This window comes from Oncorhynchus gorbuscha, linkage group LG01 (assembly GCF_021184085.1).
Source record: "Oncorhynchus gorbuscha isolate QuinsamMale2020 ecotype Even-year linkage group LG01, OgorEven_v1.0, whole genome shotgun sequence".
NCBI classification, from domain to species: domain Eukaryota; kingdom Metazoa; phylum Chordata; class Actinopteri; order Salmoniformes; family Salmonidae; genus Oncorhynchus; species Oncorhynchus gorbuscha.
This window is the reverse complement of record NC_060173.1, coordinates 89,123,753-89,141,060: the sequence shown is the minus strand read 5'-3', so window position 1 is coordinate 89,141,060 and position 17,308 is coordinate 89,123,753. Positions and strand designations below refer to the sequence as shown.

At 42.5% G+C, this 17,308-nt stretch overlaps 1 protein-coding gene across 1 annotated transcript in view; it reads left to right on the top strand.

Moving 5' to 3' along the window:
• Window positions 1-9,164: 9,164 nt before the first annotated feature.
• The window catches only part of LOC124045343 (cystathionine beta-synthase-like), a 32,628-nt gene continuing 24,484 nt past the window's right edge, over window positions 9,165-17,308 (top strand). The window contains exon 1 of the mRNA XM_046364647.1: window positions 9,165-9,411. The gene's annotated coding sequence lies outside the window, so the exon portion shown is untranslated. The remainder of the gene's footprint in view (window positions 9,412-17,308) is intronic.

Sequence of the window (17,308 nt, the reverse complement as noted above, 5' to 3'; positions counted from 1 at the left end):
TACAGACAAATACGGACTTCAAAAAGAAAACCAGCCATGTCACGGACGTCTTGCTTCCAGACTAACTAAACACCAACTTTGCCCGCTACCAAGGACTGTGGGCTCTCCTTCTCCGTGGCCGACTGAGTAAGACATTTAAATGTGTTAACCCTCGCAAGGCTGTCGGCCCAGACGGCATCCCTAGCCACATCCTCAGAGCATGCGCAGACCAGCTGGCTGGTGTGTTTACGGACATATTCAATCTTTCCCTATCACAGTCTGCTGTCCCCACATGCTTAAAATGGCCACCAATGTCGTTCCACTTCATGATTGTGTCCCACTTGTACATACAGTGCCTTGCGAAAGTATTCGGCCCCCTTGAACTTTGCGACCTTTTGCCACATTTCAGGCTTCAAACATAAAGATATAAAAGTGTATTTTTTGTGAAGAATCAACAACAAGTGGGACACAATCATGAAGTGGAACGACATTTATTGGAAATTTCAAACTTTTTTAACAAATCAAAAACTGAAAAATTGGCCGTGCAAAATTATTCAGCCCCTTTACTTTCAGTGCAGCAAACTCTCTCCAGAAGTTCAGTGAGGATCTCTGAATGATCCAATGTTGACCTAAATGACTAATGATGATAAATACAATCCACCTGTGTGTAATCAAGTCTCCGTATAAATGCACCTGCACTGTGATAGTCTCAGAGGTCCGTTAAAAGCGCAGAGAGCATCATGAAGAACAAGGAACACACCAGGTAGGTCCGAGATACTGTTGTGAAGAAGTTTAAAGCCGGATTTGGATACAAAAAGATTTCCCAAGCTTTAAACATCCCAAGGAGCACTGTGCATGCGATAATATTGAAATGGAAGGAGTATCAGACCACTGCAAATCTACCAAGACCTGGCCGTCCCTCTAAACTTTCAGCTCATACAAGGAGAAGACTGATCAGAGATGCAGCCAAGAGGCCCATGATCACTCTGGATGAACTGCAGAGATCTACAGCTGAGGTGGGAGACTCTGTCCATAGGACAACAATCAGTCGTATATTGCACAAATCTGGCCTTTATGGAAGAGTGGCAAGAAGAAAGCCATTTCTTAAAGATATCCATAAAAGTGTTGTTTGAAGTTTGCCACAAGCCACTTGGGAGACACACCAAACATGTGTAAGAAGGTGCTCTGGTCAGATGAAACCAAAATGGAACTTTTTGGCAACAATGCAAAACGTTATGTTTGGCGTAAAAGCAACACAGCTCATCACCCTGAACACTCCATCCCCACTGTCAAACATGGTGGTGGCAGCATCATGGTTTGGGCCTGCTTTTCTTCAGCAGGGACAGGGAAGATGGTTAAAATTGATGAGAAGATAGATGGAGCCAAATACAGGACCATTCTGGAAGAAAACCTGATGGAGTTTGCAAAAGACCTGAGACTGGGACAGAGATTTGTCTTGCAACAAGACAATGATCCAAAACATAAAGCAAAATCTACAATGGAATGGTTCAAAAATAAACATATCCAGGTGTTCGAATGGCCAAGTCAAAGTCCAGACCTGAATCCAATCGAGAATCTGTGGAAAGAACTGAAAACTGCTGTTCACAAATGCTCTCCATCCAACCTCACTGAGCTCGAGCTGTTTTGCAAGGAGGAATGGGAAAAAATGTCAGTCTCTCGATGTGCAAAACTGATAGAGACATACCCCAAGCGACTTACAGCTGTAATCGCAGCAAAAGGTGGCGCTACAAAGTATTAACTTAAGGGGGCTGAATAATTTTGCACGCCCAATTTTTCAGTTTTTGATTTGTTAAAAAAGTTTGAAATTTCCAATAAATGTCGTTCCACATCATGATTGTGTCCTACTTGTTGTTGATCCTTCACAAAAAAATACAGTTTTATATCTTTATGTTTGAAGCCTGAAATGTGGCAAAAGGTCACAAAGTTCAAGGGGGCCAAGTACTTTCGCAAGGCACTGTATCAATAGGAGTGTACGGAAAAGGTGCTTGTTGTTGTGCATTGATAAGCACACCAAAGCACAACAAAGTCTGCATTAATGACTCAAATATAGGTGGCACTTCTAAAAACCTTTTTTACACAATAGCTACAACATAACTTTTCTTTCATTTTGACCAGTTACAAGTAGGATTTCAAAGGGTCATACATTTCCCAAAAATGTTCCATGGGAAGTTAAGCCCAGGACTTTTGCTTAAATTCATCAAAAATGTTAGCTTATAACAGTGAACCTTTTTTGTGGGATACACATAAGGCAATTCTAGGTCCTGTGGCATATTTTGGTTCAATGGAATTGCAACCCTCTGCATGCACAGTGCATTCTTCCATCACATGTGCAGTGCACTCCTCCATCACATGTAAAATCAAATCAAATCAAATCAAATTTTATTTGTCACATACACATGGTTAGCAGATGTTAATGCGAGTGTAGCGAAATGCTTGTGCTTCTAATTCCGACAATGCAGTGATAACCAACAAGTAATCTAACTAACAATTCCAAAACTACTGTCTTATACACAGTGTAAGGGGATAAGGAACATGTACATAAGGATATATGAATGAGTGATGGTACAGAGCAGCATACAGTAGATGGTATCGAGTACAGTATATACATATGAGATGAGTGTGTAGACAAAGTAAACAAAGTGGCATAGTTAAAGTGGCTAGTGATACATGTGTTACATAAGGATGCAGTCGATGATGTAGAGTACAGTATATACATATGCATATGAGATGAATAATGTAGGGTAAGTAACATTATATAAGGTAGCATTGTTTAAAGTGGCTAGTGATATATTTACATCATTTCCCATCAATTCCCAATGTACCGCTGATTCTCAAGATCTTGCACACAAGAGCCAAGGACTACATGCTTTCTGGTAAGTTTTGATTACAATACTGGGTGGTATGAATATATTTTATATGACACATGATTTTTTTGTTAACTAGTAAATAGTAGCCTACAGCAAAGTGTAGTTAACAATTTCTGCTAGTTAGTTTTCGCTACCATGTGGGTTTTAGCTTGCTTGAGTCTGCTAACTGAGAAGTGTTAATTCACCTGTTTCCATACATGTTTAATTTTAAAACATTTATTTTACAATGGAGTTGTTTAATCTAACTGCTTAACTATTTATCTGAACATGGAATTGTATTTGTTTTTTTTTACTCTTTTTTTGTCATCTTTACAGGAAAATGCCACGCAATTGCTCAAGCAATTTCTCCAACTGTCAACACATTCAAATTAATAGAGGACATATACCTGGAGACGCGTTGGTTGGGAATTGTGTGGAGGTGAGTGTTCGTGGGTGTGGTTTCAGAGTCGCGTACCTACTGTATGTCACAATGGGTCAGCGAACTATCTTGTCTCAGCGTCTGTGGACTATGATTTACACTTTAGCAGCAGGAGGACGAGCAATATCCACCGTTATAGTACGGATGAAGCCTGAGCTGGAATGTGAAGCTGAAGCTGGTTAGCCTTAGAAAACGTTTGTCCTATCCGGGATCTTTGGGACATCCCTACTCTATTGAAGTAGAACTTTAAAATGGTTAAGGTTAGGTAAAGGTTATGGTTAAGGTTGTAGTAAGGGTAGGTGTTAATGATAGGGTTTAAGGGAACATCCCAAGGACCCTGGATAGTACTGACCAATATACTTAGTAGATCCAGGCAGAGATATTTTTGATTAGATGGGAAACTCCATTGGAAGGAGTGAATGGGAGTCAATTGGGCACTAGCTTGAAATCTTAACATTAACATGAATAAAGTAAAGCTAAAACATTACAATTATTTTCCCGAGATGTCAGATAATTAACTTGTTCTCTGTAATATCATATAGCTTTGAAATCGTGACATTAATACTTAAGAGGAAAATAATAGGCAGGTTTCTCAACTCACGGTGCCTTTAATTATAATTATTTTAATATAACCTTTATTTAACTAGGCAAGTCAGTTAAGAGCAAATTATAATTTACAATGACCGCCTACACATCTGGGACAACTGGGAACTCTGAAAAAAACAAAGTCAAATCATGGTCAGTGATCTTCAGGTCGGAGAGTCAGAGGTGTAGAAGGATGCCAATGTTTCTACCTTGGAATTCTGTATGACCGTTTAAAATTATTTTCCAGAATTTAGAATTTTTGTTTGTGTATGAAGAAAAATAACAATCATTTCAGTGGTCTTGTTATCATTGCAATAGTAACATATTATATCTTTCATGTCAAAAACATAGGCAGTGTTCATAATGGTAAATAAGTATTTTGCAAGGTTTTTCCAAAATTCTGACACAAATTTACATTCTAAGAACAAGTGAGACAGATTCTCACCTTCTTCTTCACAGAAAACGCAGATATCATCAATAGCCACAAATGTGGATATCATAGAATTACATGGATATATCTTATGTAAAATTTTGAATTACACTTCCTTTAACTTTGTTTGGTATACAGTATTTGTAAGGCCTTAACCATGCATTTTTCCAGACAATGTCAGGAATAAGCATGTTCCAGAAAAACTTTCCTCTCAGTGTAAGTTGGTTTTGTGAATGAAGAATTTGTCTTATATATTTATTACAACAAGATCTCTCAAGTAAGCCCACGCCTTCCAATCTGAGTTCTACATAAACTTTGTGATCAGTCCCAAAATGAAGATTAGTTTTCATAAGTGTAGTTAGACCACTGGGAACGGCTTTGATCACAGAAATAAACTCTCTGAAAGGTTTTGGAAACTCTTTCAATGTTATAAATTGTTCATATGTGAGAATATTACCCTTGTTGTCGAAAATATCAAGAACAAAGTCAATATTCCTCTCATGCCAGCTGGGGTAGAACAATGACTTATTCCTTACAGTTATGTCTGAAATATTCCACAAAAGAGCTTTATGTGGGGGAAAATTGTGCAGGAAACATATTTTCTAGGCCATTAAAGCTTGTTGGTGAAACCTAGCCAATTTAGCAGGTCATCTTTCAGGAATATAATTACATTTCAGTAAAAATTGAAGATTTATTAAACACATTATTTGGAATGAAATACCATATTGAATCAGTATTGATCAAACATTTTTTCAACCAGTTTATCTTGAAAGTGTTATTTATGTCAACAAAATCCAACACTTATAGACGGCCTTCAGCTCTTTTATTAGAAAGGACAGATGTTTTTAGTTTGTGAGACTTATTCTTCCAGATGAAGACTCCTCTCCTGGAAAGGAGATAACCCTCCCAATCCACTAAGTATTGGTGACCCCGTCCCAGCATGTCCAGGGGATCTTATGTACCTTGTAAACGAGGGTTTCTGAAAGAAAGGCTGCGTAGGAGGGAGACCTGCCGAGTGCGAAGAAAGGGGAGCTTGACACAGTTAGACTGGGGAGAACAGGAAGGAGATGTTGCGGACCAAAATCGCACTCCCTCCAAAACTGTGACTGGGAGACGTGGCCCGGACCTGAACAAAGAAAGGTCTTATTGATCTCTTTACAAGTAGCTGGATTTACACATAACGATAATGAGGGGTACACAAAACGAGACAGTCCCTCTGCCTTGGACAGAAGTACTCTCCCAAGTATAGAAAGATCTCTTTGTAGCCAATTCTTAAATATATTTTTAGTTCTCTTAATTTTGGGAGAGAAATTCAAATGTTGTCTGACTAAGTGTTTTTTTGACAGATGTATTTCTAAATATTTAACACAGTCCTTTACAGGAACATTTTCTATTTCTTTATCATCAGAGTCAAATAAACATAAGATTTCACATTTAGAAACATTCAGCATTAATCCTGATGCAATAGAAAATGCAGTTATAGCATTAAGGGCGACCTGGTCTTTGTCTCTTAAGAAAAGAGTAGTATCATTAGCCAGTTGGGAGATTTTGATTTCTTTGTTAAAAATGGTTAAGCCATACAAATTTGCATCATTCAGAATATCTAGAGATAGAAGTTCCACAATCAAAATTAATAAAAAATGGCGAAATTGGGCATCCCTGTCGTACACTTCTGTTGATACTGAATCTTTTGGAAGTATTATGGTTTAGTAGCACAGAACTATTTATATCTTTGTAAAACATGCGAATTACTTTAATAAAAGAGAAATTCATGTTGAATTGTGTCAAAGGCTTTACAGAAGTCCAAAAATAGGACAACCGCATCTGAGTCAATTGCATCTGAATAATCTATAAGGTCCAAGACTAAACAAATGTTGTTAGAGCTTATGTGACGGCCCTTCATAAATCCTGTTTGAGTCTCATTTAAAATGGTATCTATTCCTTTCTTTAATCTTTTGGCATAAACCAGAGCAATCAATTTGTAATCAATATTTAATAAAGTAATTGGTCTCCAATTGTCAATGAGAGAAGGGTCTTTATCGGGCTTCGGAATCAATTAAATAAGGCCCTGGTTCATAGTGGAGACCATTTCCCAATTTTTAATGCAATCTTGAAACATATTGAAAATCGGGTCTTCTAGTAACTCCCAAAACTGTCTATAGAATTCATCTGTCAGGCCATCAGGGCCAGGTGATTTCAACTGACAGGCCATCAGGGCCAGGTGATTTCATCTGTCAGGCCATCAGGGCCAGGTGATTTCAACTGACAGGCCATCAGGGCCATGTGATTTCAACTGACAGGCCATCAGGGCCAGGTGATTTCAACTGACAGGCCATCAGGGCCAGGTGATTTCATCTGTCAGGCCATCAGGGCCAGGTGATTTCAACTGACAGGCCATCAGGACCAGGTGATTTCATCTGTCAGGCCATCAGGGCCAGGTGATTTCAACTGACAGGCCATCAGGGCCTGGTGATTTCAACTGACAGGCCATCAGGGCCAGGTGATTTCAACTGACAGGCCATCAGGGCCAGGTGATTTCATCTGTCAGGCCATCAGGGCCAGGTGATTTCAACTGACAGGCCATCAGGACCAGGTGATTTCATCTGTCAGGCCATCAGGGCCAGGTGATTTCAACTGACAGGCCATCAGGACCAGGTGATTCCATCTGTCAGGCCATCAGGGCCAGGTGATTTCAACTGACAGGCCATCAGGGCCAGGTGATTTCAACTGACAGGCCATCAGGACCAGGTGATTTCATCTGTCAGGCCATCAGGGCCAGGTGATTTCAATCTGTCAGGCCATCAGGGCCAGGTGATTTCATCTGTCAGGCCATCAGGGCCAGGTGATTTCAACTGACAGACCATCAGGGCCAGGTGATTTCAACTGACAGGCCATCAGGGCCAGGTGATTTCCCTTTTTTCATTGAATTCAGAGCCTCTAATTTCTCCAATTGACACAGGTGAATCGCAAACTGAGTGGAAATCATCCTCAATTACAGGGACATAATTCTGAATGTGGCAAATGTAGCTTTCACAACCATCTTCCTGAAATTGAAAGCTGTAAAGGATTTCATACAAGGAATTGACAAATGATAATATTGTAATGGGATCTTTGCATAAAACATCGTTAATTTTGTGTGCAGTTATAGATTATCTTTGGTAGTTTCTCTTTTCAAGTGCAACAAAGTAGCTAGTGTTTCTTTTCCACTCTTCAATCCATTTAACTCTTGACCTTACAAAGGCACCCTTTGCCAGATCCGTGTAAAGCTGTTCTAAATCTAGTTGTAAAGATTTGAATACAGACTCCTCTTCTTCAGATAGATTATCTTTCTTTAGAAAACTGTCAAGCTTGCTCATCATCTCCTTTTCTCTAAGGTTCTTTAATTGCATCAGCTCTTTGGCGCGTTTAATGGCTACCACTCGGATTTCATATTTGAAAAATTCCAATCTACTTCTATGACCCAAGTCTTTTTTTGCAAAAATATCTTTAGCAAATGATTTGATGTTTTCAATGAGAGTCGTATCTTTAAGAAGTGTGTTGTTTCATTTCCAATATCCTCGAATACCTTTTGATTTTTTAGTAGCTTGTAAATTCAGGGAAATCAAGTGATGATCAGAAAGGGGAGCCAACTGATGATGTCATGTATTGTCATATATTGTCATGTCTTGTCCCTGTGCTTTCTCTTCTATTCGTTTCCCCCTGTTGGTCTTATTAGGTTTCTTTCCCTCTCTCTATCCCTCTCTCTCTCTATCGTTCCGTTCCTGCTCCCAGCTGTTCCTCATTCTCCTAATGACCTCGTTTACTCTTTCACACCTGTCCCCTATTTTGCCCTCTGATTAAGTCTCTATTTCTCTCTCTGTTTCTGCTTCTGTCCTTGTCGGATCCTTGTTTGCTGTGCTGTGTTCTTGTTCCGTCCTGTCGTGTTTTGCCTTCATCAGATGCTGCGTGTGAGCAGGTGTCTCTGTCAGCTACGGCCTGTGCCTACCCGAAGGGACCTGCAGTCTGTGGCCGCTTATCCTGTTATTCCCCTCTACAAACTAGAGGATTTCTGTTATCCCCGTTTGGACATTTCCTGTTAAGGATTCAGGATTTGTTATTTTCTGTTTGGACTTGAATAAACTCAGTTTCTGTTAAGTCTCTTTTGGGTCCTCACTCACCTGCATAACAGATGATCTACATCTATAACAAATTGTAACAAAAAAGGGGAAATTAGGAATAAATCTATTCTAGATTTACGTGACATAGTTTTGTTGGTCCAGGTATAACCCTTTGCATCCGGATTGAAATAATGCCAGGCATCCTCAACACAGAGAATCTTGCATAATGTAATGAAAATGTTACTATTTTGAGGGTTTCGACTCATTCTAGGAGGAAAACGATCAGCAGATGCATCAGGTGTTTTATTAAAATCCTCTGAAATAATTAGAAAAGCCTTTGAGTATTTGTTGCTTAAATCCTGCACTTTCCTGGTAAATTGGGTAAAAAGGTTCTTATTAGGAGCATGTGTGTTATGTCCATATGCATTACAGATGATGAAAATAGCATTGTCAAGTTTAACAGTTACTATGACCCATCTCCCGCCTTGTGAAGATGTGGAATCTAGATCGTCACCTTTAAACTTGTGAATAAGTGTCAAAACACCAGCAGAATGATTTGATCCATGACTGAAATAGGCCATATCTCCCCTGAACAAGGCATCATACCTTTTAAGAAACGATTACGTGACGATTCCCTTAGCAACTGGGTGACGCAGAATGACAACGGTAACACGATTGGTCTACAGTCTGCTAGGCGGTGCATGAGACGTTTTGCCATCTATTTACCAATTGATTCTTATCTCCTCCTTTTCTAAAATCTCTGGTAGATCTATCTTGCGTCTTATGTGCGCAAAGGTCCGACAAATGTGTAAACTCTGATTGGAAGAGCAAGACCGACAAAAGCCCCCACGATAGCCAATCAACGCACACACCAAACAAATACACTCGAATCAGATTGGACGGTTGTCACTCTTGGGCTGCTGGCAATGCTAAAATAGTCGCATTCTACGAAAGACCTTTGAAATTGGATCACATATCGGCACATCACCACTAGCTTCCTTAATTAACTCAAAGGTGAGTGGACATCAATGTTACTACCAAAGAACGATATTAATAACCCTAGAATTTTATTTTTGAGTATTGTTTTGACTGATTCAGAACACTCCATCATTCCTCACGTGTGGCGCTTGAACATCATAGCGCTCTGTCTCTTTCCTACTTTTTCTATCCTATTACAGTGTTATGTTATAGGGTTCATTGATTGTGTGGTGTCATGTAGAGTGACTTGACCATCTGAAACAACTGAGTGACATGAACAAGCATGATGAAATACAATTTACAGTAGCATCATCAGTCGCGCCAAGGTAGACTACTGTAGCCAACAGGGACAATGGTGGAGTTCTATTACGCTGGTTTGGGATGAACCGGGCAATGTCCCGTCAAAATAGGGAGGAGCGTTTATCTCATATCAAACGGTAATCTGTGCCGATTGGTCATGGTGTCAACAAGGCAGATGTTGCATCGTCCAGAAACAAACATCTCTTTTCCATGAAATAAATGTTGTCTCTTCAAACTAGTTTTCATTGGGAAGGCAGATAAAAGCGTTTTTTTCAAAAGCAATCACTTTTGGTTGTATAACAATTAATTACGTCACTTTTTTGTAGGGCTCTTCGCTATCCGCCAGAGCGGAACACCTGGCTCACGACCGGGCGCATCCCTGTTCCAAAACGAATGCAATCACTTTTAACCCGAGATAAACTCCTCCCACTAGGGTAACCCGGGCCAGATAAACGAACCTCCTCAGTGTAAAATGCGGCGATTGCATCATCTATCTCTTACGACATTTTGGAGCCTAACAAAACGTATAATTTGACATGCTGGTGAATGGAAGATGTGTAGAATTTAGTAGCATACGACGGAAGGGGGAAAAGTGTTGCATACAATAGAAAGGATACATAATAGCAGCTATCAATTTGATACATAATAGCAGCTATCAATTTGATGTCAGAATTTATCTTTAGGGCTAATGTTACTTAAAAACTGTTTTTTAATAGATTCGTCTCCACAGGTTTGTCTGTGCACTTTATTACAGGTTTGTCTGTCCACTTTATCTAATGCTGAATAGATGACTGACACTTGAACATATTGACACTAAACCTATAATCAATAACTAGAATCATAAATGGTAGGGCAACTGCTTGGCCTCTGATGGCAAGGCACTACAGGGGGTAGTGCATAAGTCCCAGTACATCACACAAGCTTCCTGCCATCCAGGACCTCTATACCAGGCGGTGTCAGAGGAAAGCCATAAAAATGACCAAAGACTCCAGCCACCCTAGTCATAGACTGTTCTCTCTGCTACCGCACGGCAAGCAGTACCGGATCGCCAAGTCTAGGTCCAAGAGACTTTTTACCAGCTTCTATCCACAAGCCATAAGACTCCTGAACAACTAATTAAATTGCTACCCAAACTATTTGCATTGACCCCCCCACCTGCTGCTACTTTCTGTTTATTATCTATGCATAGTAACTTTACTTCTACCTACATGTACATGTTACCTCAATTACCTCGACTGTGTGCCCCCACACACTGACTCTGTACCGGAACCCCCTGTATATAGCCTCGCTGTTATTACAGTTTTATTTAGTAAATACTTTCTTCACACTAATTTTTCTTAAAACTGCATTGTTGGTTAAGGGCTTGTAAGTAAGCATTTCACTGTAACCTGTTGTATTCAGCGCTTGTGACAAATACATTTTGATTCGATTTAAAAAAAATGTGTACACTATTAAATCAGTACTTGCTAGGTAGTGTAGCCTGTAATTGCAAAACATTTTACATTTGCAAATGGTATATTGGATTGGGGGAAATGACGTGCTTTAATTCCCACTGTGTAGACTGATGTAAGACCACTGCATCCTGGTTTTGCCTTTAGATAGTAGAATAAATGTAGGAAAACAATTTTTTAATGATCCGATATAGCTGGCAGACTAAATTACTATTCATTGAGGCTAAATTCACAACCTGGCACTCATACCATCAGGGCCACCGAATCATCCCCAGCTTCCAATTGGGTCATTCATCCCCCCTCCTCTCCCCTGTATCTATTCCCCAGGTCATTGCTGAAAATGAGAATGTGTTCAGTCAACTTACCTGGTAAAATAAGGGTTAAATAAGTACAACAAAAAACTAATATGATCCTTGGAAAAATGTGTAAGATGTCAATTAGTCTGCATAGGCTTACTTGAATATTCAGAAAGCCCTATCAGTTTACCTATAGCAGGGATGTGCAATTGGTGTTTTTGTAGGCCACAGATCAATTCTCTCCGCTTGCTGTCAAGAGGGGGGCCGCTAAAATGTTTTGCTTGCAAGGAGAGAGCGGGCAGGGCACTCAACAAAATGTAGCCGAGGGCCCCCAAAAGGCTAGGACCGGCTCTGACTTCGTGTTTGGGTATGGATGGATGGGTACGCAGACCCGCAATCCACAGCGGCCCCTCAATGATGAATTCAGAATTTTTTTGTGGCCCAGAACCGTTCAAATATTCCCATCCCTGACCTATAGATAGGCTATTCTAAAGTGGTACAATTCCCGAGACCTCACTGTTTACGCACTGTGTTCAATACACATTTTTCCAGTCAGAACCCAGTTGTCTTGAACGCACTGAAGTCTGAGATTTCTGAGTTTCCAGTTTTTTTTTTTACACAGCAGAAGTCATACTGGTTTGACAACATGGCCAATGTGTTCAACCTTTTCTGATCCATGGTGTTGCATGTGAATGTTTATCCTTTTAACCTGGGAAAAGAGGCCCTATCAGACAGATGTTTTAAATTCGTAAACCCAGACTTGGATCACACACCCTCTCCACCGAATAGGAGGTAGGGGAAGCAAAATAGTGATGGTTTGCGATGTTAACAATTGTCCACGCATTCCTTCCAAACCACTCATTGCTGAATTTGCCATTTCCGACATGTGTAATGTTCATGGCAGATGAGCACCGATACGCTTTATCTATCATTTCTCTTCATATGACTTGGATTGAAAAGGATTTGCCAGTAGATTGTCTACGTGATTCATAATAATGACGGCTTGTCTAGTTTACTATCTAAAATGTTGAAGGTATGATGTTGACATGACCAATCCAGATTATGATAACATTCATCTGTGGTTAACAGGTTGTTAGCTAGCTAATACTGTAACATGACTGAACAAGGTAAGCGGCTCGTGAACGGTCTGCGACATTTCTGAAAGTTAAAATGCGGTCCCACCTATATGCGATAGCAAGAAAAAAAAATCTGTAATCTGGGTTATAACATTTGAACAGTTTTATATAAACTGTTAACAAACTGCTTTCCTTGCAGTAATGGTTCAAGCATTTTTTTATGGCACTCAGAGGCTGCAGCATAGCGAAGTAATCGTTTGAAAAATGATTATTGGCGTGATTCTTTCTCCTAGGAGCAAGAGTGCTTCCACATTTTTTTTCCAGGTAGCACAGCAAAATGTTTTGGAGCATATGCAACCAACATGGTAGCACTGTAGAGCCAAGCATCACATACATTGAAATGGGCAGTATCTGTTTCTGCAGACTGTGTGCTCTCCCACTCAGTATTTGTTACAGCACATGGACACTCATATCCCCATGTGGTCTCCCTCTCCCCACAGCCCCAGCTGTTGTTGGGGGTCTGTGTAGCAGGGCCAAACACCAACACACCTGCTTTATAGAGGTATTCGAAAGAGCACACCTAGAGTATTAATAGTAGCTGTAGTAAAATGTAGTGTGTGTGGTGTTGTTGTGTTGGTCTCGCCAACATCAGTGGCAGTAACTAAAGCTCAGAATGTTTAAGTTTCCTGGGTGTGCACGTTGCAGCCTCATACTGAATTACACAGTCTTGGAAACGGTTAACACTGTTGCTTCTTATGCTGTTGTTGTCTGTGTGAGCTGGTCTGCATCATCATCATCATGTAACCAGTCAATCAGTGTGTGCCGGGCAGGTGTGTGTGTTCCTGTGTGTGTTCCTTTCCCTTAGCACTCATTAACAGCTGCTTTTAGAGTTGATGGATACAGACTGTGTGTGCCTATTGTCATTTCCATGTAAAAGGACCCATGAGCAACAGCGTCAAGTTCATAGGAGCATATCAAATTGGGTGTCAAATTAAAGCTAAGTCTATATTTTAGGGAAATGAAGGCATAGATTCATTTTTCAACCATTTTCCATAATAAATGTTTTTGGCATAAGTAAAGTCTTTGATTTCTGGTCAAGAAAACGTCTTGAAAGATATTACAAATACACCAATAGACCCCGCCAACTAATATCAACACTTATATATTTAGTTTTTGTAACGGTTTTCTAGTGGTGAAGGAGAGTCGGACCAAAACGCAGCGTGTAGATTGCGATCCATGTTTAATAAACAATGTAAACACGAATAAACAAACACTACAACACAATAAACGTAACGAAAACCGAAACAGCCTATACTTTGTGTAAACGAACACAGAACAAGGACATCAGGACAATCACCCACAACACAACCAAAGAATATAGCTGCCTAAATATGGTTCCCAATCAGAGACAACTATAAACACCTGCTTCTGATTGAGAACCACTTCAGACAGCCATAGACTTACCTAGAACACCCCACTAAGCTACAATCCCACTACATACACACCACATACAAAAACCCATGTCACACCCTGGCCTGACCAAATAAACGAAGATAAACACAAAATACTTCGACCAGGGCGTGACAGAACCCCCCCCCCCCTAAGGTGCGGACTCCCGAACGCACCTCAAAACAATAGGGAGGGTCCGGGTGGGCGTCTATCCATGGTGGCGGCTCCGGCACGGGACGTGGACTCCACTCAAAACCTGTCTTAGTCCCTCCTCCTCGCGTCCTTGGATAGTCCACCCTCGCCGCCGACCATGGCCTAGTAGTCCTCACCCAGAACCCCACTAGACTGAGGAGCAGACCGGGACTGAGGAGCAGCTCGGGACTGAGGGGAAGCTCGGGACTGAGGGGAAGCTCAGGACTGAGGGGAAGCTCAGGACTGAGGGGAAGCTCAGGCAGGTTGATGAATCTACCAGATCCTGGCCGACTGACGGATCCTGGCCGACTGGCGGATCCTGGCCGACTGGCGGATCTGGAAGATCCTGGCTGATCTGGAAGATCCTTGCTGATCTGGAAGATTCTGGCTGACTGGCAGATCTGGAAGATCCTGGATCTGGAAGATCCTGGCTGATCTGGAAGATTCTGGCTGACTGGCAGATCTGGAAGATTCTGGCTGACTGGCAGATCTGGAAGATTCTGGCTGACTGGCAGATCTGGAAGATTCTGGCTGACTGGCAGATCTGGAAGATTCTGGCTGACTGGCAGATCTGGAAGATTCTGGCTGACTGGCAGACCTGGAAGATTCTGGCTGACTGGCAGATATGGAAGATCTGGCTGCTCCATGCTGACTGGGGGCTCTGACTGCTCCACGCTGACTGGCGTCTCTGGCTGCTCCATGTAGGCTGACAGCTCTGGCGGCTTCTTGCAGCTCTGGCGGCTCCATGCAGACTGGCAGCTCCTTGCAGACTGGCAGCTCCTTGCAGACTGGCAGCTCCTTGCAGACTGGCAGCTCCTTGCAGACTGGCAGCTCCTTGCAGACTGGCAGCTCCTTGCAGACTGACAGCTCTGACTGCTCCATGCAGACTGACAGCTCTGACTGCTCCATGCAGACTGACTGCTCCATGCAGGCTGGCAGCTCTGGCTGCTCCATGCAGGCTGGCAGCTCTGGCTGCTCCATGCAGACTGACAGCTCTGGCTGCTCCATGTAGACTGACAGCTCTGGCTGCTCCATGTAGACTGACAGCTCCTTGCAGACTGGCAGCTCTGGCTGCTCCATGCAGACTGGCAGCTCTGGCTGCTCCATGTAGACTGACAGCTCTGGCTGCTCCATGTAGACTGACAGCTCCATGCAGACTGGCAGCTCTGGCTGCTCCATGCAGACTGGCAGCTCTGGCTGCTTCATGCAGACTGACAGCTCTGGCTGCTCCATACAGGCTGACAGCTCTGGCTGCGCTGAACAGACAGGAGACTCCAGCAGCGCTGTAGAGGAAGAAGGCTCTAGCTGCGCTGAACAGGTGGGAGGCTCCGGCAGTGCAGGAGAGGAGAAAGGCTCCGACAGCGCTGGAGAGGCGAGGCGCACTGTAGGCCTGATGCATGGTGCTGGCACTGGTGGTACTGGGCCGAGGACACGCACAGGAAGCCTGGTGCGGGGAGCTGCTACCTGAGGGCTGGTGTGTGGAGGTGGCACAGGATGGGCTAGACCGTGAAGGCGTACTGGAGATCTTGAGAGCAGTGTTGGCACAGGACGTGCAAGGCTAGGGATGTGCACAGGAGGCCTGGTGCGTGAGGCTGGCACCAACTTCACCAGCCGACTAACACGCACCTCAGGACGAGTATGGAGCGCTGACCCAGGTGCCATCAAATCCCTGACACGTTCCGTCGGGCGAATTCCATGCAAAAAGCACCAACACAACAACTCCCTCATTTCTCTCTCCTCCAATTTCCCCATTAACTCCTTCACAGTCTCTGCTTCGCTCACCTCCAACACCGGCTCTGGTCTCCTCCTTGGCTCCTCACGATAAACAGGGAGAGTTGGCTCAGGTCTGACTCCTGACTCTGCCACTCTCTCCCTGAGTCCCCCCCCCCAATACATTTTTGGGGCTGACTCTCAGGCTTCCTTGCCAACCGTGTTCCCTCATATCGCCGGCTCCTCTCTCCGGCTGACTCTGCTCTCCTCTCTGCCTCCACCTGTTCCACCTTTGGGCGGCTACACTCCCCTGGTTTAGCCCAGGGTCCTTTCCCGTCGAGGATTTCCTCCCATGTCCAGAAATCCTTAATACGCATCTCCTCTTTGGGCTGCTCCTGCCTGTTGACATGCTGCTTGGTCCATTTACAATGGGTGATTCTGTAACGGTTTTCTAGTGGTGAAGGAGAGTCGGACCAAAACGCAGCGTGTAGATTGCGATCCATGTTTTTAGTAAACAACGTAAACACGAATAAACACAAACACTACAAAACAATAAACGTAACGAAAACCGAAACAGCCTATACTTTGTGTAAACTAACACAGACCAAGGACATCAGGACACTAAGGACAATCACCCACAACACAACCAAAGAATATGGCTGCCTAAATATGGTTCCCAATCAGAGGCAACGATAAACACCTGCCTCTGATTGAGAACCACTTCAGACAGCCATAGACTAACCTAGAACACCCCACTAAGCTACAATCCCACTACATACACACCACATACAAAAACCCATGTCACACCCTGGCCTGACCAAATAAACGAAGATACTTCGACCAGGGCGTGACAGTTTTGGAGAAATTATTTGCCTTCTGTATGTTTAAGAAACATTGCCTTGTAATTATTTTACCAAAACCCCACTTATCTTTAATATATTTTCTAATTTCTCTCCCTCATGAGGAGGGAGGATAATGCAAGTTCATAGAAGTAGCAAGTAAAGGTAGACCTACCAATTAGTTCTAGTGTTTTTACTTATGTCATGTTTTGTTTATGAATTATTAAGTGATTAAAACCCGTAATTATCTTACTGCAATTGAATTGCTACAATGGGATATCAGAGTAGTCACAGTTGGGTCACTTGCTACTCCCTTCTACTGGCATACTGTTATGTTCAGCTCATAACTGTTTTCTTTCTCTTTCTGTCTGGTGGTCAAAGCAAGACTGAAAACAGTCTGGACAGCCCCTCCTCCTCTTTTCAATGTCACCTCTCCCGGCTCTTACTAACACCTACCCAACCCATGAGCCCCCTCACTTTCCATTTACTGAAACCATCATCCGCACCTACTGAGCACTGACTGACACTGGACATCCATGGACCTTGAAAAGTACTTTACATTTTGTCAGTCCGCTCTGTCTGTGGTTTCACTGTTTTTTGGTCCGGACCGTCTGTGGTTT